Consider the following 27,307-nt stretch of genomic DNA (forward strand, 5'->3'; position numbering starts at 1 on the left):
TTGTCTTTTCCTTATAAATAAAATGCCATGAATAAAAGAAAAAGTGAATTATTTGTGTTTTCATCGTGTTTTGAACAAGGTTATACGAAACGTTTTAATTGGCTGTGAGCAACAGGAAGTAGAGGTTGCCAAAGACAACAGCAATGCAACTTCTGTTGCCGTTTAAACTTGCTGCATGTTGCAGTCTAAACTGAGCCTCTGGGGAAAGTCCAGCAGAACCACAGAGACGCCGAGTCAGCGCCAGGCCTGCTGGTTCTGGACCGACGGTCCGATAGGAACCACCGGGAGGCTCCGCCCACTTCCTGATGACATCATCAACCAGCTGCTGAGGACACAACCAAAGAAACCAAACATCCATCCATCCATCTTCTCATCCATCCATCCATCCATCCATCCATCCATCCATCCATCCATCCATCCATCCATCCATCCATCGTTGGTCAGTTTAGTGAACATCTGTCCTGGACTGGATCCCGCAGTCTAAACATGGTCCTCTGGTCGCCGTGGTAACGTGTCATTACACTCTGAAATATGTGTGTTTTGCTCTAATTTGGACCGTGTTTCTGTTCTGGACCAGAAGCAGAACTTCTTCAGTCCAGCTGCAGTAATTACAGAGAAGACGACCCAAACGATGCAGGACCGGCAGGAAGTGACCTTATATGGGCCTGACCTGTAGTAACCCCGCTGTGAGGCGGCTCCGTGTTTTTCTGCCTGCGGGACAGAAAAACACGGCAGCTGACAGGAGGAAGAGGGAAGCGCTGCCAAGTCATCTGGAACTGAAGAAATCTTGTTAATGTGGCCATGATGCTGATCATCCGCCCTCTAATGCAGACCTGCAACAAGTTGCTGCAACAAGTTGCTGCAACTCCTTTCATTGCTCCAAACCTTAAAACCAAGTCCAAGTTCAGTCTGTAACTTTCAGTCCAGACTGAGGCGTTTGTGTGATTCTTTAGAGGGAAAATGCAAAACATCCACTGGAATGTGCATTTTTATCCAAAACAGAGTCAAATTTAAACTCTAAACTTGTCAGCTTGATCAGTTTATTCCTTTTCAAAAACTTTTTTAACTCTTGTTTTGTGAAACTTTGGTAACAATATTGCTAATTGATCAAAAACAGACATTTTTTTTATCCCTTTATGTTTCTGGTGCAACATGATGTTTTCATCCAGGAGCCACAAACAAAGAAAATAGTATTTCTATGTATTTACTTCTTCTGGTTATGTGTGAATCTTTATTTGTTAATTTATGTGCATTAGCTCTTTTTTCGGAAAAGCCAAAACTGCTTCTAGTAAGCATAAAAAACTTGAGAAAGTTGAAAAGGTTATTTCAGATTTTTATATTTCCATCAATCATTTCTAATGCCATAAAACAAAACAAAACCAAAAATAAACAAGAATAAAAAGGAATAGGTTTCTACCAATTCACTCCTCCTTTAAAAAACAAAAAGACATCTGATTTTCAAAAGTTGACAATTTGATTGAATGAATTCAGAAATATTGAGCTCAGTCTCAGTAAAATGATTTTAGAAAAAAACTTTTGGACTTTTGACACACAAAAAATAGGTTTCTCCAGAAAATTTCTGTAATTCATCCCAATATTTTTTGTTTTTTCCAGCAAATTTTTGACTTTCCAAGCTCAGAAATGTCTTTGTCAGAATATCTGAGTTGTTTTCGGCTCTAATAGGCTGCCATACAATCCTCCTGCTAGCGGTAGAGTTTGTTGTTTGTTTTGGTTTAATTTACCCAGAATACCTTGCGCTGTAGTCCATTAAACACAGGATGAACGTTTTTGTTACAAAAAACCGTAATAAATATGTATTCTGTTAAAAATATCAGAGCAGTTTCTCAAACATGAAAATTATTTTGTTGGAGTAAAAGGATTTCTACATGATGACGTCACATTACGTTATTTCTTTCTCGATAGTAGCAGCGTTAAGTACATGGCAGTGGTGAAACAAACTGAAGAAAATAAAGCCAGCGGGGTTTATTACATCAGAAAACAAACATATAAATTTCCATTTACATGGAAATATTTCTACTTTGCAGAGGACAGAATGAAAGAAAACGAAAATGTTTGTGGATTTAACAGTTAATCTGCTGTTTCGCTGCGCTGCCTCTGACTTCAGACAGAAGCCAGGCTGTAAATAAACCGTTAAAGTTTCATTAGAGGAAACGCGCTTTTCTTGGTGGCTTTTATTGGGTTTTTCTTTTTATTCGCCACCGCGCCGGCTCCACGATGCTTCTACTTCAATCAGCTTTCTGCTCCGTTCCGCTTCCTGAAACGTTTTGCAAAAGTCATTAAAACCAGATAGCAGGAAAAAAATGTGGAAAAATAACAGAGATTTAAAACACGAGGAGATGAAGCATTTTAACACCTAAACTGAGGTTCTAGCTTGATTTAATTGTTTTATTATTTAATTCTTAGAAGAAAAATTTTATTTATTTTTTGCCAAAAAGTCCCGGATGATTTGATGTTTCTCAGATAAAATTTCTGCAGTTTTGTAATAAAAGCTGAAGGGAATAATGATTGTTAGATGATTACAAAATGCTTTATATTTGTAATGTCTCCCTTCACACAGTTGATGCAGATAAAACAAAATTATCAGACAATTTATAATCTTTCAAAAGAAAAATTAAATTTCATATCCATCCTGTGATTTTTACTCAAATTTAAATTAATTTTTCTGGACCCCAAAATGCTTTTGATTCATTTATTAAACTTTGATAAAAACAGGAAGCATTTTCTAAGACTAGAACTGAAACATTTTAGTCCTTTATTTCAGTCTTTTATTATTAAATCTTTCATATTCATATTTTTGCTTTTCTTGGGTTAAAGTTTATATATTAAAAATTACTTTTGATTTTGTTATTTAAGCAGAATCTTAAGATTTTGTTAATTCAGTGAGTTTTCTCTCTAAACAAGGATTAAATTTCTCATTTAGTTTGACTATTTTAATCTAAAAAACAGAATTTAAATGTATTGTCACATGTAAGCAAATTTATAAAATGTAAATATCTGATTTGAAACATGATGAATGTTTTTCTGTTGTGTAAAAACATTTGAATGATTGATGAGGAAGAGCCAGAAAAAGCAAACTAAATTCTGTTTTTGTTGTACACAATTGGCCGAATCTTATTTTTATTTTTTTCATTTTTTAAAATTAAGGTAATGTGGATTAGTTCATAGTTAAGAAGGAAGAAACATTTTGCTTTTATCTTGACGATTTTGCCTGTGTGACAAAAAGTTTGTTTTTGACCAAAACATAGTCATGGATTGGAATGGCCTAGTCAAAGTCCAAACCCGAATCCCCCTAAATCTGTTTCCAGTCTAGAAAATAAATATTTATAGATGATTTCCATTCAGTCTGACTGAATTTTAAATATTTTGTAAAGCTGCTGTTTTTCCTCAGAAAATCAAAAAACTGAATTTAATTTGCTAATTTAACACACAAAACTCTTATTTTAGAGGAATTACACAATAAGAGAAGAGTGTCTTTAGAATTTATTTATTAGAATGATTACTGGGTATAAGTAGTGTCAAGAAAATCCGAGATCATCCCACTTCCCCATGCTGGAGATTTTAGTTTAACAGTAACAATAAATAAAGTTTTCTTTAAAATTAATCACTCAAGTGAAATCTAGACCCAACACTAGACTTAAATGTCAATAAAATTAATTTGGTTGTGTGTGTTGTTTTTGTCTGCTGCAAACTTTGCTTTAATTCTACTTTTTTCTATTTAATCATAAGAAATCATAGTCAAGACAGAGAGAGTCATGAAACAGGAAGAGCAGGTTTCCTGGAAAAAGAGGAAGTAAGTTTCCAGCCTGCAGATTTATAAAAATAGTTCAGACTATTACTTATCTCAAAGCATGAAAGTTTTAAAGAAAGAAATCTAAACATTGTGAGTAATTGGATAAGATTCAAAGTAAAATACTTATATTAATATTGGTTTGCTTGTAATAATACTTACACTTGCAGTAGTGGGAACTCTTACAAGTAAAACAAGTAACTGTAACTGATATCAAATAATAAGAATCATGGATTATTCTTGGTTTCTTTACAGAAAACATTTGTAATAACTCACATTAAGATTATAATAAGAGTAACTGATAAATTATGGTTATCATAACATTATAAATGAATGATAAATCAGAGAAGTAAAAGAAGTTATAAATGTGATTTTTACTCTGAACTTGAAATGGGGTAAAAGGTGTAACTGCAATTAAAGATCACTGATGTGTTGGAGGTGGATGGTAGGTGAAAGGTTAAGGGGAAAAGGAGAACTAACAGGAGAGCAGAGATGGTCAACGCCTTATTTAGAAACAGGTTGTTGAGCAACCTGAGACATTAGCACAGACATCTGGACACAATGTCTCTAAGACAGTGATGGAGATGAGATCATCTGTCCAAGCAGGCAGCCAATGAAACAAACAGCAACAGTGCTAGCCAATGCAAATGAACCAAAAGGGTGGATGAACCCTATAAAAGGTGGGTGCAGAAGAGGAAACTTTGGTTGGATCCTCCAGGCAGCTTCGAGTCAAGATCGAGATGGACAAAGAACTCTGCAGCTGAAGAAGAGCCGGGGCCACAGAGCCGAAGACTGTCTTGTTCATGGGGACCAACCCGTCTGCCCCGCAAGATCAGCTGGGTTCAGACCCCAAAGACAAAGATGAAGACCAAGGTAAAGGCAAAGACAAAGACAAAGACAAAGAACAAAGACAAAGAAGAAGAACTGATGCCTTCCTTTCTGCCAGCACCAGGTCCTGTGTGACCTCACCATCCATGAGGAGAAGAAAGCTCATCAGGCCTACAGAGATCCCTGCCTTCGTCGACCAACATCCTCCTCCTGCTGCAACACCTCCTTCATCATCAGGCCAGGTCTGGGGTTCGAAAAGCCAAACTCCGTCCGTCTCTCTCAAAGGTTCCCTTTTTAGTTCTCAGTGTCAGCATTAGGGAAAGATAGACTAGATGATTGATTTTACTTATTTGATTATTTCTGCTACTGAATTAAGCTGTACTGACCCTTGCAAAAATGCCTTACTAATAAAATATTTAGCATAAAGAAAATCTAAAAGATGTTGTGGACATTCAATTAATGAGTCACCTTAAAGTTCTTTGATGGTTGTAAAATAGCTCTGATGTTCGATTCTGGAGAGGAAGAGGTGGAAAATGTTTATTGGTTCCTGATAGCCCAAATTTAAAACATCATCCTTGGGAATTGCCGAGTCAATAAAACCAACCTGGTTCAGTAACAAGAGCAAGTTGTAATAAAAGAGAACGAGCGACCGTTAACAGGTGTGCTCTGTGAAACTAGTTGGCTGCAGGTTGATCAGTCTGGCTAATTCACAGGGGGAAGAAGGGTGGGACACCTGGATGGAGGTCGTCAGAAACCAGGCGAATCGTTTCTCGATGTTTAAACAGAGTTTACTTCAGTTCTGGACAGGGTGAATCCCAGCAGATTTAGGAAACTCGATTAACCCGTTAGATGGAGAGCTGGTACCACATCTCCCCTCTCAGAAGAGGAAGTAGAGAGTGAGTGAGTAGAGAGAGAAGGGGGGGTGGGGGGTGGGGATGTGGTGCAATAACAGTAGTGAAAACCATTAATTTATTATCAATTTTTATAGTACATAAAACTGCTAAACAAGTTTGATTGAATTAATCTAAAGATGATTGGTTTTAGGAATCAATAACTTTTAACTGATAAGCAGCAACTTTATTAAAAATAGTTTTCTCTTGTATAAAGAGAGCTAAACATCTTTTTATAAAATGAAGGAATAAATATTTCATATATTGAATTTAGAAAAAGAAACACATTAAATTTGTACTTTCATTTTGTGTAAAAAGTATTAAATACATTTTGAATTAATATAAAACTTGTAGTTTTTTCACGTTATTAAACGTCGGCAGCATTCAAAATCATCGGTTCTTATTTTTCTGTTTTGCCTCCATTCTTCTGTCATCGTCACATCCTCACCTTTTTTATCAGCCATTTCTGGTTCAGACGTTGATGCTGCTCCATCAACCATCTGATCCAGTTTTTATATGTTGAACCAGAACCACAAAAAGTCTCTCATCCCAAACTGGACTCCGTTTTGACACATTTTCTTCTGCATTTGATTCATTTGCTGTTCATTCTGTTCCTGTTTAAATGTCAATAAGAGATTTTTTAAATCTCAACTCCGACTTTCATAAATACCTTATTTACAGTAAAACATTCCCATCTTGAAACCAGTTGATGAAAGTCTAATGATGATGCTTTGAATAATAAAGTGGATAAAATCTTAATATTTTCTGTTTCATTCAGAACTTCTACCTGAAACTCAGAACCTGCAGAACATTTTTCTCTTTGGATAAAAATCCCAGGAACTGGAAGATCAGAGCAGAATGAAAACTGGAGATCAGTGTTGGACAGAAAAGGTCTGATCGCTGCATCTCTGCTATATTTTACATTTAAATCTGATAACAAAACTGAATCTAATTTTATCTGCTGCTGACTGCAGGCTGCAGCTGAGCAGCTAATGCAGGTTCTACTATTAATTAAGTCTGTGTTTATTATTCACTAAATACATGAAGAATAACTGCAGCAAATATACAAATAGAACATTTAACATTTCAATCCAAGACGTATTTAAGACAAATAGGAGCTGAAAGTAACAGAAAATGTTCAGTGATTGAGAAAAATGGCATTAAATTAAAATAATATTTAACTGGAAACAGAATAACAACATACAGATCCTGGAATAATCCCAGTTTCCACCTTTAAAGACAGAATGAAGAATCAATTTCTAAGGAATCATGTGTCAGAGTTTCACCAAGAAACAGTTTGGATCAATGAAAACACATTTAGAGACTGAACTATCTGTTCAACAGTGAGAGAGTTTCTCTGACAGGAAGAAAATATTTAAAATCTTTAGACTCAAATCAGCACAGAAACACTGAAGAGGAACCAGAACTGAACCACCAGAACCCAAATCCAGGAATCAGAGGTTCAGTGAATTTGGTGTTGAAGGTGTGGAGGAGGATCAGTGAGTCAGAGGAAACTCTGTAGAAGGACAGAATGCCAGCAGGACAGTCCACATACACTGATACTCTGTTAGAGACAGAGGAGGAGGAGAGAAGAGTTACTCTGTTATTGTGACTGACATAGTAACCATTAACATCAGAGCATCTCAGACTCCAGGAATGATCATTACATCCAAACACACAGTCTAAACTGTCTCCTTTCCTGCTGATTCTTCTGTAACTCACTGATATATAAACATATCCTCTCCACTCGACCTCCCAGTAACAGCGACCAGTCAGACCAGTTCTACACAGCAGCTCAGGCCAGTAATCAAATCTGTCTGGATGATCAGGATATGACTGAAGCTCCTTCACTAATGTCACCTTCCTGTTGTCTTCAGACAGATTCAGTTTTCTGTTCACTGTGTTTGTGTCGATGGTGAGTTGACAGGAATCTGATGGAGAGAACAAACACAATCCAGCTGCAGTTATTGATCATTTATTGACACTTTGATGATGACTCCTGAATGAGTGATGTGACAGTTTGAAGATGGTTGAATGTGAGCTGCTTTGTTGTCATGAATCAGATGAAAAACACACTTACACTTCCTCAGACCTGGTGTCAAGAATTGGACTCCAGCAGGCTCCACCCTGAAAGGAGGATCAGACCATCAGTCTCTTTCAGCACTTTCACAACAACAACATGTGACACATTTACAATGAGACAGGAAGAAGAACATTTGAACTGCAGTGGTAATGCTGCTTTGAAAAGTTACACAGTCAATATTAGAGATACAGAGTTATTAAACATAAGAGACAAAAATCAGATTCAGAATTTTATTCATTCATTTATAAATGTTATGGTTGAAACTAGATATTTAATTATCAGACTAACTATTTATCTTCAAACTAAAATCTACAGACTGAAAAGACATTTCTCCCTCTTCCTCTATCAGACCTCTCTGCTCCTGCAGCATTCCTCATACCTGAAACCCAGTCTCCAGTGTGGATCCTTCAGTCCAGCCCACAGCAGCTTCACTCCTGAGTCTCCTGGATGATTGTAGCCAGGTCCAACTTTCAGATGGAGGGGTTGGAGGTCAGAGCTGAGGCCAGAGAACACAGCCTTCCTCTGAGACCAAACAGCCTGATAAGCTGCAGACAAAATAATTCATCACATGATGAGAAATGAGAACATGATGAACCAAAGTCTGACAATTTTCACTGAAAACACACAAGAAACTGGTGCTTAAACTGTTAATAATAAGGAAATATTAATAAAACTTTATTTCTTTTATAGGTATTGAAATCAACATTTCTTTATGATGGTTTAGAAAGTCTAAAACTGCTGGTTAAAGATCTGAATAATGATCCTTTTTCAACTAGATGCAGCAATCTAAATATGTAGATTACACTAATAAAGTCAAGCCTGACTCCACTTTTATTAATTAAACTTTTTTGGTTCTTTCAGTGGAGATAAAATTTGTCATTAATGTTTAGATTTAGTATGTTAACATGTCACATGACATCTATTATTATAATAAATAATTATTACATCATTTTGAAGCAGGAAATAACAGAAATCTGGTTTCACCAGGATGGAGAACATTTATCTGAAGTTTCAGGTTGCAGTTTGACTTTCAGTCCAGCAGAGAAAGCTTCATGAATCCTGCAGGTTGTTGTTCCTCAGGTCCAGTTCTCAGACAGGACTAGCTGAGAACAGGACAAACTTCAGCTTCTCTCTGAGATTAAAAATCAGTCTGAGAGACAGAGAGAAAATCTGTTATTAAACAATTCTTCAAATGTATTTTTCCAGTCAATGTCTCTTTACTGATTTAACAGCATAAATTATGTTTTTGAACTTTCAGTCATTGATCCTCTTTGAAGGACTGAATTAAAGGTAACAAGGAGGCTGGCAAGAGAAATATTAAATTCCTCTATGAACTAAATTAATCCCATGTCAGTTTTAACAGAAAGAGTCCAATGAAGCCTGAGAATCAAGGCTGGACTGAAGAACAGCATCAGGTTTAGTTTGAGGATCAACATCAGAGCTGGTTTGAGGGAAAACAGCAGCTTGAATCAAAGCAGAGAGAATCTGGAATTTCATCTTTACATTTATTAACTGTTGGATACAGAGATGGAAAACTGAGCAGCAACTGATAAAAACTATTTTTTGAACAAGAATCAAATTGCTCAATAAAACGATTGTATAAAAAACTCTTTTTTGTTTTAGAAAAAAAATTAGGACAAAACTAATGTAGGAAAAAATAGAAACAAAAGAAACAAATAGAAACAAATTTGCTCCTAAAACAATCCAAAAACAAGTTCTAGCCAAACATTAAATATTGGTAAATTTAACGCAGTATTTAAATTAAAGACTTCTGAAACACCCCATCAACATGAACACTAAGGGTTGCTAAACACATGCACTGTAAAATGTAATAGTATATCTTACTCAAAAAGAAAAGTGACCTGAACTCATTCCAGCTTACTCTGTTGACTATACTAACTTAAACTTAGCAAAGACAACTTTCTACTGAGGCAAGTAATCAAACTCATCAGCAGCAAGTAACCCGAACTTGGAGTTATGAGTGAGCAAAACGCATCTGCATAACCAGCAAAAAACTTCGGCATCATTATCGTTGACGCACATGCGCATTGGACACTGGCAGTGACGACGTGTTTGAAAGAAGAACTGTCAACAATAAGGCAGGTTGCTGCAGCTAAGTTTATCACGTAAGTCCCACTGATTTTAGCAAACTTATATTCGTTATCTCGGCCGTATAATTCATCCGTAAGTCCAGGTTTTGAGGTTAACTTTATGTGTAATGATTTAGCGATGCCTGGGACTAACGTTAGTCGAACATATCATGTTTATGTTGTGGCAACAAGATGGAGCGGCAGAGCAAAAAAGCTGTAATAAAACAAACAAAGGAAAAGGGATAAGGATAAAGATTTTGGCGGGTTAAAAAAGCCGCTGTACTGTTATAGAAGGCTTATGATGAGTAGACTGCCATAGGTGGGACAGCTGTAAACTGTAGGAGAAGCAGCCATTATGAAGAAGTGTTATGTTGATATGTAATTGTGGTGTCGCTTCTATTGTTGTTAACGAAGACCCAGGTGTCTCACACCCCCATTGGGATCCTGACCATCATTCCTGAGGACAGGCAGGCCTCCACTGACTCACTGCACCTCCAGTCTTCAAGTACTGCCATCATTTTGGAAGGAAGTCTTGTCATGAATGATCTTGGGAATCTTCCACATGCCATGTGCTTGCTCTTTGGACTTATTTATACTCTGAATTTGGAGTACCCTCAACAACTGAAGTACACCTTTGACTTCATCCAAAGGGTGCTTCTCTCTTGGACATAAATCCTAAAACCAAAAATACAATCACTCAAAAAACTTCTGATGCAATGAGTGAATGTGATGTGACATTATGGATCAACGTTGATACCTTTACCCTTATTGGAAAAGTGATTTTTATTTCTTGTTTGATTCTTTTTGTTGGAAGAGCATCATTGCATTTGCAGACTACTAAATGGTTTTATGTTAATGAGGAGAAACATTACTTCACTTCACTACTTCACTATTTACTTTATCAAGGTTATGATAAATGTTGGGCTCTAGTATTGAGAATGGAGTTTTTGTTTCACACCAGTCAACAAAGACATTTAAGCAGGGAGGCTCAAAGTTTTAAAGACTGAGGGCCATTTGAAGGATTCAATATTAGATTGAAGGCTACCCTAGAAAAAAGTCATGTCATTTTTTCCTTAAAAAGTCTATGGAAAACTTTGTTTCCAGGTTAGTGTGTATGTAACCACACTTGAGAACCTTGTGTTTAAGGTAAACTTGTTTAATTATTAAACATTTTTTTCCATTCAAACTGTTGTCTGTTGGCTCTTCGTTCCAATAACTTAACACTTTTGGTTCATCTTACTTGAACATATCAAGGCAATTGGTTTCCTGATATTTTGCAAGTAATGTGAACTCTTAAACATGTAAGTATAACTTATTTTTATGAGTACTGCTTAATTGACATAACTCACAATTTGAAGTAGTCATAATTGACATTTTATAGTCAACTTTACTAATGATTTTGAGTTAACGGCACTCAAGTTTACTGCCTTTATCTGAGTGATCTAAACATAGTTATTTTTAGCAATAACACCTTAAAATGAATTAGCTACTTTACTTGGACATTTTGAGACAATCGGTTTCCTAACTTTTTTTAAGTAAAGTGAAATTATTACATTTTACAGTGTGGGGCTCAAACTGATCCTAATCTAACGTTCATAATAGTTATCTCTTCTTTAATTTCTAATTATTTATTATTCTTTCTACTGATATACTTAAATTAATTTAAGTAACTGTTTGCAAAGTTAAACAAAGAAAATTAACAGAAATAAGTTCAGCTATTTAGCTTGTCATAAGAGACTAAATCAGGTTAAAATTTTATCCATTAATTTATAAATGCCATGGTTGTGAACTAGATAATTAATTATCAAACTAAATATTTATCTTCAAACTAAATGTTTCCCAGCAGACTGACTAAAGACATTTCTCCCTCTTCCTCCTCTATCAGACCTTCTCTGCTCCTGCAGCAGGTTCCTCCATACCTGAGAGCTTCCAGTTCAGTAGGTAATAAAAATAAACATCAGTCACATGAACAATGGATTAGGAAATCTAACAAATGCTGGATGGAAGGATCTGCAATAGTGCTCCTTGTGTGCACCAGGCAGCAATCTGTCAAGTATCCAGAGCTACAATATCAATGTTAGCCTGAACCCAACCTTTCTAAATATCTCTCTTCTTGGTTCATTCAGGCCACAATAAAGAAAAACCAGCCGTGTTTGTGTGTCGAGACTTAGCATGATTACCCATCTCACAGAAAGACATCTATTATTATTTTACTCTACTATTGAAAAAATATTTGCATCATGACTGATAGAATATAATGGACTGAAATCTGGTTTCACCAGGATTGAGAACATTTTACCTGAGAGTTTCCAGGTTGCAGTTTGGACTCTTCAGTCCAGCAGAGAGAAGCTTCACTCCTGAATCCTGCAGGTTGTTGTTACTCAGGTCCAGTTCTCTGAGACTGGAGGACTGGGAGCTGAGAACTGAGGACAGAGCTTCACAGCTTCTCCATGAGAGGTTACAGCCACTCAGTCTGAGGAGACAGAGAGAAAAATCTGTTATTAAACAATTATTCAAAATGTTTATCTTTTATTCCAGTCAACAATGTTCCTCTTTACTGATTTAAGGGACAGTTTTATATATAATTATGTTGCCTTTTGTTGTGAACTGGTTCAGTCTATTGATGGGCCTCCAGCCATGAAGGACTGAACTAAAGGCAACAAGGAGGCTGGCAAGAGAAATATTAAATTCCTCTATGAACTAAATTAATCCCATGTCAGTTTTAACAGAAAGAGTCCAATGAAGCCTGAGAATCAAGGCTGGACTGAAGAACAGCATCAGGTTTAGTTTGAGGATCAACATCAGAGCTGGTTTGAGGGAAAACAGCAGCTTGAATCAAAGCAGAGAGAATCTGGAATTTCATCTTTACATTTTTTAACTGTTGGATACAGAGATGGAAAACTGAGCAGCAACTGATAAAAACTATTTTTTGAACAAGAATCAAATGGCTCAATAAAACGATTGTATAAAAAACTCTTTTTTGTTTTAGAAAAAAAATTAGGACAAAACTAATGTAGGAAAAAATAGAAACAAAAGAAACAAATTTGCTCCTAAAACAATCCAAAAACAAGTTCTAGCCAAACATTAAATATTGGTAAATTTAACGCAGTATTTAAATTAAAGACTTCTGAAACACCCCACCAACATGAACACTAAGGGTTGCTAAACACATGCACTGTAAAATGTAATAGTATATCTTACTCAAAAAGAAAAGTGACCTGAACTCATTCCAGTTTACTCTGTTGACTATACTAACTTAAACTTAGCAAAGACAACTTTCTACTGAGGCAAGTAATCAAACTCATCAGCAGCAAGTAACCCGAACTTGGAGTTATGAGTGAGCAAAACGCATCTGCATAACCAGCAAAAAACTCGGCATCATTCGGCTCTCGTTGAGCACATGCGCATTGGACACTGACGAGTGGCGTGTTTGAAAGCGTAAACTGTCAACAACCGGTTGCTGCAGCTAAGTTTTGTCACGGTAAGTCCCACTGTTTTTTAGCAAACTTATATTCGTTATCTCGGCCGTATAATTCATCCGTAAGTCCAGGTTTTGAGGTTAACTTTATGTGTAATGATTTAGCGATGCCTGGGACTAACGTTAGTCGAAAATATCATGTTTATTTAGTGGCAACAAGATGGAGCGGCAGAGCAAAAAAGCAAACAAAGGAAAAGGGATAAGGATAAAGATGTTGGTGGGTTAAAAAAGCCGCTGTACTGTTATAGAAGGCTTATGATGAGTAGACTGCCATAGGTGGGACAGCTGTAAACTGTAGGAGAAGCAGCCATGATGAAGAAGTGTTATGTTGATATGTAATTGTGGTGTTTATTGTTGTTAGGACTGCGAAGACCCAGACGTGTCTCACACCCCCATTGGGATCCTGACCATCATTCCTGAGGACAGGCAGGCCTCCACTGACTCACTGCACCTCCAGTCTTCAAGTACTGCCATCATTTTGGAAGGAAGTCTTGTCATGAATGATCTTGGGAATCTTCCACATGCCATGTGCTCTTTGGACTTATTTATACTCTGAATTTGGAGTACCCTCAACAACTGAAGTACACCTTTGACTTCATCCAAAGGGTGCTTCTCTCACTTGGACATAAATCCCTAAAACCAAAATACAATCACTCAAAAATCTTCTGATGCAATGAGTGAATGTGATGTGACATTATGGATCAACGTTGATACCTTTACCCTTATTGGAAAAGTGATTTTTATTTCTTGTTTGATTCTTTTTTTGTTGGAGAGAGCATCATTGCATTTGCAGACTACTAAATGGTTTTATGTTAATGAGGAGAAACATTACTTCACTTCACTACTTCACTATTTACTTTATCAATGTTATGATAAATGTTGGGCTCTAGTATTGAGAATTGAGTTTTTGTTTCACACCAGTCAACAAAGACATTTAAGCAGGGATTCTCAAAGTTTTAAAGACTGAGGGCCATTTGAAGGATTCAATATTAGATTGAAGGCTACCCTAGAAAAAAAGTCATGTCATTTTTTCCCCTAAAAGAAGTATTTGGAAAACTTTGTTTCCAGGTTAGTGTGTATGTAACCACACTTGAGAACCTTGTATTTAAGGTAAACTTGTTTAATTATTAAACATTGTTTTCCATTCAAACTGTTGTCTGTTGGCTCTTCGTTCCAATAACTTAACACTTTTGGTTCATCTTACTTGAACATATCAAGGCAATTGGTTTCCTGATATTTTGCAAGTAATGTGAACTCTTAAACATGTAAGTATAACTTATTTTTATGAGTACTGCTTAATTGACATAACTCACAATTTGAAGTATTCATAATTGATATTTTATAGTCAACTTTACTAATGATTTTGAGTTAACGGCACTCAAGTTTACTGCCTTTATCTGAGTGGTCTAAACATAGTTATTTATAGCAATAACACCTTAAAATGAATTAGCTACTTTACTTGGACATTTTGAGGCAATCGGTTTCCTAACTTTTTTAAAGTAAAGTGAACTTATTACATTTTACAGTGTGGGGCTCAAACTGATCCTAATCTAACGTTCATAATAGTTATCTCTTCTTTAATTTCTAATTATTTATTATTCTTTCTACTGATATACTTAAATTAATTTAAGTAACTGTTTACAAAGTTAAACAAAGAAAATTAACAGAAATAAGTTCAGCTATTTAGCTTGTCATAAGAGACTAAATAAGGTAAAAATTTTATCCATTAATTTATAAATGCCATGGTTGTGAACTAGATAATTAATTATCAATCTAAATATTTATCTTCAAACTAAATGTTTCCCAGCAGACTGACTAAAGACATTTCTCCCTCTTCCTCCTCTATCAGACCTTCTCTGCTCCTGCAGCAGGTTCCTCCATACCTGAGAGCTTCCAGTCTCCAGTGTGGATCCTTCAGTCAGTCACAAGCATGGATTGAGTCTAACAACTCTGGATGGAGATCTGGAGTGCTCCTTGTGTGCACCAGGAGCAATCTGTCAGTATCCAGAGACCAAACAATGTAGCCTGAACCCAACCTTTCATATGATGATGAGAAATAAAGAAACCAAGTCTGTTGATGGATGGATGCATGGTTAATCTAGAAACATCTATTATTATTTTACTCTTTATTTTTTGCATCAACTGATGTAATGGCAGAAATCTGGTTTCACCAGGAGAGTTACCTGAGAGTTTCCAGGTTGCAGTTTGGACTCTTCAGTCCAGCAGAAGCTTCACTCCTGAATCCTGCAGGTTGTTGTTACTCAGGTCCAGTTCTCTGAGACTGGAGGACTGGGAGCTGAGAACTGAGGACAGAGCTTCACAGCTTCTCTTTGAGAGGTTACAGTAACTCAGTCTGAGGAGACAGAGAGAAAAATCTGTTATTAAATAATTCTAAAAAACTTTTTTTTTCCATTCAACAATGTTTTTTCTTAGACAAAGAAGGGACTATCTTATTTTGTACATGCTTATGTGTTTGTGTGATTTATTATTCTTTCTACTGTTCTTGAACTTCAAATAAAAATAAAAAAAAATATTACCCAAAAAAATAAAATCCAGTTTCTATTTTCAAATAAAGGTTTATTTTGATATTCAACATTCTTTTAGCTGTTGAAGATTCTGTTTTTGATAACAGTAATTTCACAGTGTTTATTATATATATTTAATAAATTTATCTGAATATAGATGATTATTTTAACATGTTATTCATCTCTTCTTTACTGAAACATTTCCATTTCTAGAATCTATAATTTATAGAATATCTCTTGCCAATAATATCTGTTAATGTAATTTATCTGAACAGTCTAACTTCCTGTCCACCAGACATCAATTCTTATTTTCTCAGTAGATCCATCAGTGAAAGAGCCCATGATGTTGGTTTGTGAACACAAACTGAACTCTGATAGGAAACAGTTTCAAACTGATTTTCTCTCCAACCTCTTGGTTCCCATGGGCATATTTGGAATGCTGTTGACTTGTCTTTTTTAGTAGATGGTTTTTAATTCATTCAGTAACTAAACTTCTTGTGGCTGTACTTTGAAAAGTTACACAATATATAAAAATAACAGAAATTATTTATTATTCAACTGTCATAAGAACAAAGAATGTTCAGAATATCAAGTTTTTTCTTCATTCACTAATAATTCCCATTGAAACTAAACATTTAATTGTCAAACACAAATCTTTTTCAATCTAAATGTTTCCCAGACAGACTGACTAAAGACATTTCTCTCTTCCTCCTCTATCAGACCTGCTCCTGCAGCAGGTTCCTCCATACCTGAGAGCTTCCAGTCTCCAGTGTGGATCCTTCAGTCAGACAGCAGCTTCTCCTGAGCTGGATGATTCTCAGGTCCAACTCTTTCAGATGGGAGGGTTGGAGGTCAGAGCTGAGGCCAGAGAAGCACAGCCTTCCTCTGAGACCAAACAGCCTGATAAGCTGCAGACACACAATTCATCACATGATGAGAAAATGAGAACATTGAGGTAGAAACCAAAGTCTGAACTGACTGGCTGGATGGATGGATTTGTAACGTGTAATAAATAAGAAAGCCAAGAAACTGCTGGAATCTGTAATTATGCTTCTTTTTTGCCCCTAAGATGCAGCAGTTTATCATGAGTCCAGAGTTACCTGAGAGTTTCCAGTGTAGCTCTGGATACTTGACAGTTTGCTGTCAAGTATCCAGAGCTACATTATCAATGTTAGCCTGAACCCAACCTTTCTAATAATCTCTCTTCTTCATTCAGGCTGCAGTGAAGGAAAACCAGCCATGTTTGTTTATCGAGACTTAGCATGGTTACCCATCTCACAGAGATATTATTATTTCTCTTTGAAAAGATTTTGAATCCAACTGATGATAATGGACAGAACTCTGGTTTCACCAGGATTGAGACCATTTTACCTGAGAGTTTCCAGGTTGCAGTTTGGACTCTTCAGTCCAGCAGAGAGAAGCTTCACTCCTGAATCCCACAGGTTGTTGTTGTTACTCAGGTCCAGTTCTCTGAGACTGGAGGACTGGGAGCTGAGAACTGAGGACAGAGCTTCACAGCTTCTCTCTGAGAGGTTACAGCCACTCAGTCTGAGGAGACAGAGAAAAATATTTTATTAAACAATTCTAGAAAACTTATTTTTTTCATTCAACAATGTTTTCTTAGACAAAGAGACTATCTTATTTTATACATGCTCATGTGTTTGGTGTGAACTGATACTTTTATTGTTGGGTCTCCAACCTTAAATGACAGAACTACAGGCAACAAGAGATTGGAAGATAATTATAACATTCAATAAATAAAATTAATCAATTTCTATTTTCACATAAAAGTGAATTTTTGCTTTGATATTCAACATTCTTTCCAGCTGTTGAAGATTCTGTTTCTCTTGAAATCAAATAATTATTCACAGTGTTTATTGAAGTTTATTTAATATTTATCTTACAATGTTTAATCAGTTTGTACAGAGTTATTGTTTCTCTTTTGGCTTTCTGATTTGGTCAGTTCTGAAGCCTAGCAACAAGATAAGTGAATAATTTTGAAAAATGTTATAGACCAGACCAATTATTAATGGACAGAGATGTTCTGTGAAACTGGTTTTAACTGAAGGATATTTCTCTGTGGGTTTGTGTTAAATCTGATAGCTCTTGAATTGTCTTTACACACTGTCTGTTTATGAACAGTATTTAGATAGAGAGGTGATTCCTTTGTCTAGTTACATCTCTTCTGAGTTCTCCATCTGTGCAGATGAAATAAATCTGTGTTTTGTTGTCTTTTTAACAAGTGGATTTTGTTAATTTTCTGCTTCACTCTTTTGTGCTCAGAGTGGGACACTTTGAAGAGACAGCACCAATATATAAACTGAAATGAATATTTGTTCATTTCATCATTAGATTTCTATCTATCAAAATAAATACAGTAACAATCTGTGTCCTTACAGAGCTTTGTCGGAGGCTTTAACCACTGGCAGCAGCCTCAGAAGAACCTCCTCTGAAGCAGAGTATTTCTTCAGGTCAAACACATCCAGATCTTTTCCTGATGACACTAAGATGAAACCCAGAGCTGACCACTGAGCAGGAGACATTTTATCTGTGGAGAGACTTCCTGAACTCAGAGACTGTTGGATCTCCTCCACTAGAGAACGATCATTCAGTTCATTCAGACAGTGGAACAGATTGATGCTTTTCTCTGCAGACACATTCTCACTGACTCTTCTCGATGTACTGAACTGTTCCTGATTGGTCTGTGAGCTACTTCCTGTCTGTGTCAGCAGACCTTGTAGGAGTCTCTGATTGGTCTGCAGTGAAAGTCCCAGGAGGAAGCGGAGGAACAAGTCCAGGTGTCCATTTGGACTCTGTAAGGCCTGGTCAACAGCTCTCTCATGGAGAGAAGTTATTTTAGGTCTATTAAATACAAACTTCTTATATGTTTGTGTTTCTTCCATCAGGTTAACACCAGACTTGATGAAGGTCAGATGAACATGAAGAGCAGCCAGAAACTCCTGAACACTCAGATGGACAAAGCAGAACACCTTGTCCTGGTACAGACCTCTCTCCTCTTTAAAGATCTGTGTGAACACTCCTGAGTACACTGAGGCTGCTCTGATATCGATGCCACACTCTGTCAGGTCTGATTCATAGAAGATCAGGTTTCCTTTCTGCAGCTGATCAAAAGCCAGTTTTCCCAGAGACTTGATCATCGTCCTGCTGTCTGGACTCCAGTGTGGATCTGTTTCAGCTCCTCCATCATACTTGACCTTCTTCACTTTGGTCTGAACCACCAGGAAGTGGATGTACATCTCAGTCATGCAGCTCTCCTCCTCTCTGGTCTCCAACACATCCTCCAGAACTGTAGCAGTGATCCAGCAGAAGACTGGGATGTGACACATGATGTGGAGACTTTGAGATGTCTTGATGTGGGAGATGATGATGCTGGATTGGTCCTCATCTCTGAATTTCTTCCTGAAGTATTCCTCCTTCTGTGGGTCATTGAACCCTCTGACCTCTGTTACCATGCCAACACAATGAGGAGGGATCTGACTGGCTGCTGCAGGTCGTGTGGTTATCCAGAGGAGAGCAGAGAAGCAGTTTCTGATGAGGTTTGTCAGCAGAACATCCACTGAGGTGGACTCTGTAGCATCAGTCAGGATCTCCTTGTTGTGGAAGTCCAGAGGAAGTCGACTCTCATCCAAGCCATCAAAGATGAACAGAACCTGGAAATGTTCAAAACTGCAGATTTCTTTGGTTTCACTAAAGAAATAATGAACAAGTTCCACCAAACTGAACTTTTTCTCTTTCAGCACATTCAGCTCTCTGAAGGTGAATGGAAATATGAACTGGATGTTCTGGTGGGCTTTGTCTTCAGCCCAGTCCAGAGTGAACTTCTGTGTTAAGACTGTTTTCCCAATGCCAGCCACTCCCTTTGTCATCACTGTTCTGATTGGTTGATCTCTTCCAGGTGGGACTTTAAAGATGTCTTCTTGTCTGACTGTTGTTTCTGGTCTGTCTGGTTTCCTGGATGCTGTTTCAATCTGTCTGACCTCATGTTCATCATTGACCTCTCCAGTCCCTCCCTCTGTGATGTAGAGCTCTGTGTAGATCTGGTTCAGAAGGGTTGAACTTCCTGCTTTAGCAATCCCCTCAAACACAGACTGGAACTTTTTCTTCAGACCAGATTTAAGTTGATGTTGACAAACTGGAGCAAAATGTCCTAAATTAACAGAATAACAAAAATCAGATATGAAAGAAAATCATCTTTTGAATTTGATTTGATTACATCACTTCAGCAAATGTGTGCTTTATCTATCATTTCAATTCTCTGGAGAAATGCTCTTACTGGTCTGCAGCTGGTCAGCCAGATTTTCCTCCTTCATCCTCCTCAGGAAGTTCAGTGTGATCTTCATCACTGCCTCTCTGCTGCTCCTCCTCTGTTCTTCATCATGACCTTCCAACATCTCATCATCTTTTCTCAGACTCTCTGAACATTCTGGATAATCTGGACTCAGAACTTTCTTGACCTTCTTCAGTTCTTTCTTCACAAAAGTGACAATGTTGTCCTCCAGCAGCTGTAAAAGAATATTAGATGAAGGGAACATCAGAGTGAAATCACTCTGACACTAACTGTCCACCCCCATCTGTTTGTTTCCTCTCAAAAGCTGTTCTTCAGTTCGTTGCTTTTAGTTTATTTTTGCCAACGGGAATGAGTTTTCAACTCACGTCGGCCGTGTACTTGAACTTTTAAGAGGAAATTTCCAGAACCTGTCGTTTCAAAGGAATTAGTTGGTTCCTTTGAAACCAACTAATGGAGCCAAACACCAGATGGATGTTGGACAGACTGACAGTCATCTGGTCTACAAAGTGCAGCATGAAGGTGACTTTGAACAGAACTCATGGAAAAGTAGTTCTTGTACATGTACAGACCATAAATATGGAGTCCAGCTGTGTTTGATGCTGCTGGGCAGACAGACCACTGGGAACCTCTGAGCTCTGCTGGTCCACTCTGTGGAGGAACCAGGAACAATTAGGAAGTCAGGAAATATTCATCCAGCAGTATTCACACATGAAATCACCAAGAATTTCACATTAAAATTACTTAGAGCAGAAAAACAGAGCATCACATAAAAATAATACAAAGAATTTAGGAGGAATATTAATTACAAAAATTTAGACCAGTAACACCAGAACGGTGATGGAACGGATGTTTTGTGTGCTCTTTTTCTAACGGCTGTGTAGCGATATCGCTAACTGCGTTACTTTGTAACAATTATTAAATTAAAATATTGCGGACTCGATGACAATATCTCATTTGATTGTCTGCCATCTTTACAGGGCCGTGCAGAGACCTTTGGAGGGGCAGGGGCTCAAATTTAAAAAGGGCGCACATTGAACAAAAACACCGTACAACAACACAGCAACAACCCATATTAATCAAGAATCTAATTGGATCCTACTATATCACTGCCATCATGCGGGGAAATGCAAAGCAAATATTGTATATATTTTCCCCAACAGGTATAAAGTTGCTGTTTCTGTTGCTGACAGTCCTGGAGGGCTGAGTTGATTTGAAACTGTAGCTGTTAAACAGACTAGAGGAGAGAAATTCTCTGGTTATAAAGTTAGGAAATAAGCTAATTTGCTGCCAATTTACTAATTAAGCCCTAATAATATCTAGAACAACCTGGCTGCAGAATGATTTATAGATCCAAAAAGCTCAAAGGGGTTAACTCTATATAATAGTTTGATGTTAGCACCTCTGAGACCTCGAATTATAAGACTGGAATATCATGGCTACAATATGGTGTAATCTTTGTGTTTGAATTGGGTTTGTTCACAAACACATCACAGCAAATAACCAATAATCAGTGATTGATTTTAAACTTGGCCAATAAACCTGGTCTCCCTCTCACAGATTCACCTTATCGATATTTAAACATGTTAGTGATGCTGAGGTTCTTAGTAGGACGGGGATTCTGTCTAAGGCCCCATATTACCTTTGGCCGGCCCTGCATGAACAGCTGCTGCGATGCACATCTCTAGAATCTACCTGGAATCTTCCTGGAATCTACCTGGAATCTACCTGGAATCCCTGTCAGTCCGCCGATGCTTTGGGGACATTTTGATTCATTTCATTGTGGCATGTTTGGCTTTTTGCTGTGGTTCTAATTATTGCTACAATATTTTCTCTGATATTTATTTGGTGAACTCTAAATGCTCTGAATGTTCCTTTAACACTTGAGGTTCTGCAATAACTTGTATTTACAGCCGTGAACCTCCAGCCCAGATCCCGTCAGCAGCGGTTTTAACCCGCCTGGTAGAAACGTTATGGAGAAGCAGAGCGGTGTTACCATCCGGTACCAGGTGGTACTGCGGCTTTGAGCTGCGATGCGACTCGCGGTGACAGTCGGTACCGTGTCTTATATCAGGATGTCTGATATAAAGACAGATATTCTTTATATCTGTCGGTGGACCGACTCAAGCTGCCTGTTGCAAACCGGGCATTTAGCAGAATGATTAAGTTAAAGTCAAAAGTTTTCTCTGCAGCTGAAGCATTTCTGTGTTTAGGGGTGAGGCGGGTTTTGTCCCGCTATTGGACAATTATGAAAATATAAATAGAAACAGTTTTTCTAACGTCAACATCAGACCTACGTTTTTATTCACAAACCAGTGTCTAAAAAAAGATTCTTGTCCATAATTTGATAGTTAGACGACACAGATCCGCCCCCTCCTCCTCACCATGGACCCGGTGTCTGAACAACATGGAGGCTCTGAGAGTCATTATTAGACTGAGGGCAGCCAGACTAGTTTATTTTTACTAAATTATTATATTTAGCTAAATATTATTACTGAGGGGCACAAACAGGCCCTCTGACATACAGATTAAAAATTAAAAAAACAATTTTTTTTAAACAAAATACTCAAAAAGGGCACTAGGGGCATCAAGGATAAAAGGGGCAGAGGCTCATGCCCTCTTTGCCCCCTGCCCCTCTGCACATGCCTGCATCATTACATTATGATTCATTGAATCATTGCATTTAAAGGACACACAGCTGGTTCTGGTTCTTCTTCTGATGGAACCTGGTAAAAAAATAAAAACCTCTAAAAACTTTCTGTGGAGTTCTGGTTTAAAGATTAATTTTATTGTGACAGTTTGTAAAATAAAGAGCTGTGATACACCACAGAACCAAACAGATCATCAACTTGATGTTTTACATAATTCCCATCAGAACCGGTCCAATCCTCTAACATGTTCCTGACCTGATCATTGATGCTCCTGAATAATATCCAGCTTTGTTTAAACAGCAGAAAGATCTATTTCTGAGAAAAACATGTTGGTTTGAAATGACTGAGAATAGTTTGGTGATCTTATTGTTGAGTTCTGACATGCAGAAGAACCAGGAGTTCAGATGGAGCTTCATTCAGAACCAGATGGTCCGTTAGAGACACTGAAGCCCACTGCTCAATCAGATCCACATAATATTTAGTTTAACTGTAGAAATGGTAGATAATGCATCATATTGGATGATGTTTGAAACACGGAGATGTAACTTTAATCATGAAATTAATTCATTTAAACTTTTTGTGTTTATATTAAAATTGTACAAAATAAATAAATACATTCATTTTTAAATTTAAATTAATTTAATGCAAAACAGAATAAAATGCAATTAAATGTTTGTCATTCAAAGATCATGTCAACATAATAGTTTATGGAATTGTGTCCTGGTTTAAAAGTGAGTTTATTCAGGTACATTTTTTTACAGTATTCATCAGCAGTAATTGCTTATATATGGTGTCAGTAACTGACCAGTAGGGGGCAGTGTTACTACCTGAATGATGGCTAAATTGACCTCAGGGAAACATCAGATCGAATTTTAGGAATTCTGTAAACTAGATGGACATGTTGAAGCTCTGGGTAGAAACTGTGGATCTAAATAGACCTGATTAATACTCAAGTTATTTAATTAATTTTTGCAGTTACCATGGAGACATCAATGTCATTGATGTAATGAATATGAACAAAAAAATAACCTGAAATTCATTCGAATGTTCCCATGACAACAGAATCAAACAAAACTTTTTATCATCACATGGTCACAATAACAGAAGTAAACAGAACAGTTACAGCAGGTAGAAACATCTCACCTCTCTGATGGTGGAGATCCAGGAGATTTAAATTCAATGATCTCTTCCTTTGACCAGTCACTCTTAAAGGACACACAGCTGGGTTCTGGTTCTGGTTCTGGTTCTGGTTTGAGTCTCTGATGGATCCTGACAGAAACATGATGATTAAAACTTAATCAGCAAAGAGGAGCAGCAGCAGCTTCATCACCACGTCTGTTCTGGCCTGATATAGTGAACGCTGTGTGAAAAGGGCTGTGGACAGTTAGAGATGGTGACCTCACCTCTGACCTTTGCTCTGGCTCTCATCTTTTTGTGAACCATAATTCAAGTAAATTTTTATTTTTGGTTCTTAAAGAAATGAACCCTCTTATTTCCAGACCCTCAGGCATCAAACTGAAACTGACTAAAATATCCCAAAATGATTCCTTGAAATGAAATTGGGAATTTATTACTTTCCCAATGCAATAACAAAGCTTTCTAGGAAAATATATACAATTGTTACACAAGTTCTAGTTCTGAGGAATAATCTTATTGTTGAACAAATACTCTCAGTCAATCCAAGATGTTAATATCCTCTTAAACTTGAACATCTAAGAAAGTAAAAGGGAAATTTTCAGTTTTCTAAGGACAACAATATCTATGTTGGTGCGATTATTGGGAAACTACTACTGTGCCTAATTGTTATGATCAACTTGTTGTGCAGCAGCAACCACAGATTCCCAGATACTGTTCATAGATGTGAACTGTTTTCCTGCACAGTAAATCTTTCAAAGGGGTTTAGGTCTGGTGAGAAAGGGTGCACTTCATTGTTCTTCATCTTTAAGGTTTTTACTCTCCAGCCACATAGTGGAATACTTTGATACATGCAATGGAGCTTTGTCCTAAAATTATAATCTTCTTTAAAGATGGAGGTTTTCTCCTTACCACTGCTTCAAACTACAGCTGACTAGAAAGTGTTTTCTAGAAACTGGCAGAAGGTTTGGGAGGTGATTTTGAGTCCATTTTCAACCCCAAAAGGTCCAATTAACTCATGTTTTAATAATATCTGCAACAGCAGCAGATGTTGAACCCATCCTAAGTTTACCAGCCAGTTGGAAGAACTTGTCTGATATCATGAAAGAGCAAAACAAATTATCACTATTTACCTTTTTTGCTCAATTCTTCTTTAAATTTTGAATTTTTTTCCAAGAATGACATGATTTGTTAAAAATGATTTGTACACCAAAGAAGACTGGAAGACACTCTCCTTAACATAAATGTAACGACATTATAGAATAACTTTGTCATGTTGAGCTTAAATGGATTGAGCTTTGATATTTCAAAGAATAGTAAAATGTTTCATTCACTATTGCAGATCCAACGATCCATTTGGATTTTACTGTTTCTATGGTACAATGTTACCATAGAAACATCAATACCAGATATAAACAGAACAGTTACAGCAGTTAGAAACATCTCACCTCTCTGATGGTGGAGATCCAGGAGATTTAAAGTCAATGAACTCATCCTTTGACCAGTCACTCTTAAAGGACACACAGCTGGGTTCTGGTTCTGGTTCTGGTTCTGGTTCTGGTTTGAGTCTCTGATGGATCCTGACAGAAACATGATGATTAAAACTTAATCAGCAAAGAGGAGCAGCAGCAGCTTCATCACCACGTCTGTTCTGGCCTGATATAGTGAACGCTGTGTGAAAAGGGCTGTGGACAGTTAGAGATGGTGACCTCACCTCTGACCTTTGCTCTGGCTCTCATCTTCCCCACACAGAGTGGTTTTAGAGGGAGGGACTCCCTCCTCTCTGTCCTCACACTGATCCATGCTGCTGAATTCACATCAGCTCACACACACTTTCTACCTTCACCTGCAGAGGAAACACACATCATTCATCTGCACATCAACTCTGATCATCCTTTACATCATTAGAGCTGGAAAAAGATCAGCTGCTCCTCCTCTGATTGGCTCTTCTTCTCTGCTTCATATCAGTGTCAGGTGAATGCAGTCAGACAGCAGAGAGGCAGAGGAAGCTGCCATCAGCTGCTGCACTTCTACTATCAGTCCACTAGATGGAGACATGGAGCAACATTTACATTCACTGATTCAACCTGAACAACAGGAAGTATTTTAGTTCACATTTATTGAACTACCAGCTCCATCAAAGATTAACTATTTAATAATCTGACTGAATTAAACACATTTTAAGAATAATATTTTACTTTGAAACTGTTTAACTTTAATGGTGAAAACTAGAATTTAACTCCAGGAAATAAAAACATGAAGCAGTTTGTTCAGAGAAGAACATCAGCTCTTCATCAAGAGCTGTTGGATTCCAGTTTATCAGTAATCTAATAATCCCTTAGATTAACCTTCAAACAGCAGAGATGAAACTTTGAGTTCTAGTCAGTAGATTTTTGTTCTCCAAACATCAGAGAGAAAAATAAGAAACTAACAGGAAAGTTCCTGAAGAAAAAGTTCAAGTAGAAAACAAAGAAAACTTACAGTTTGTTCAAATGATCCAAACAGTTGAAGAAGAAAATCTGAACAACAAACAGAGACTCAACAGAACCGGAGTAGAACCAGACTGGTACCACAACTGAACAGGTGAGTTTAAACTGAAAGTTTTAAGTAACAAGGAGAAATGAACCCAAACTGGTTTAACTGGTCAGACTGAGTCAGAGGAAAGTTTATCTGTTGACGTCTGAAGACATAAATTCTTTTCATGACTCCCAGTTTGAACACAAACACTTTGCTGCTGTTATTTTACTGATCCAGGTTCTGTTCAGCTCTAATGGAACCAGAACCTGTTTTAATTTGGTACCAACTAAACTCTTTAATTGTGGGGAATTTATCTTCCTCTGTGGGTGAAAGTATAAATCTGCCTGATGTCTAATAATTAAACCCAGATTAAGTTGTTTTTAAATGATCCAAATATGTCAGTGATGATATAAAGTGATCAGAACCAGAACCAGTTCTAAGGTTTCATTCATCAGTTTGTCAATAAAAGATCATTTGTTCCTCAGCAGCTCTTGAAATGAGCTCAATACAACAGCAGTAAACATTACATTGAATCATAATTTATTGAAATTAATCAGAACCAAAGTGCTGAAACATTGAGAGAGAAACTAAGTCCATCCTTTCTGCTTCCACAGCAGGTCAAAGGTCATCAACTTCTAGGAGCTGCTGGTCAGATGGAAATCTTTATTTTAACTATTTTTAACCCTTTGACACTAAATGACAAAAAGTTTATGGTTTAATGCAATTATGGCATCAAAAAACATCAAAAATAAAAAACAAGAATCTATTAAAAATATAAACATAAAATAATCTGAAAAAGGAAACAAAGGAACAAACTCAACTGTAGTCCTTAATATCACCACACTACTGCTGCTGAAACCACTCAGAAAAGTACCGTCGCCTAGCAACCTCTCAGCCAATAGAATCCGAGTGTTATTTTGGATTTTATAACACTTGGATTATAGAAATGTTATAGATGGTTAGAAGGAAACTCATTGTTTCCCTCTAGTGGGTTTGT

General features: G+C 37.1%; 1 protein-coding gene and 1 pseudogene across 7 annotated transcripts in view; one reads left to right on the forward strand and one right to left on the reverse strand.

Annotated features, from left to right (window-relative positions):
• The window catches only part of LOC122846989 (NACHT, LRR and PYD domains-containing protein 12-like), a 626,610-nt gene that overhangs the window by 357,652 nt on the left and 241,651 nt on the right, over positions 1-27,307 (forward strand). The gene's annotated exons all lie outside the window — the stretch shown is intronic.
• On the reverse strand, positions 5,889-26,240 carry LOC122847058 (annotated as a pseudogene).

Source organism: Gambusia affinis, linkage group LG17, assembly GCF_019740435.1.
Source record: "Gambusia affinis linkage group LG17, SWU_Gaff_1.0, whole genome shotgun sequence".
In the NCBI taxonomy this organism is placed as follows: domain Eukaryota; kingdom Metazoa; phylum Chordata; class Actinopteri; order Cyprinodontiformes; family Poeciliidae; genus Gambusia; species Gambusia affinis.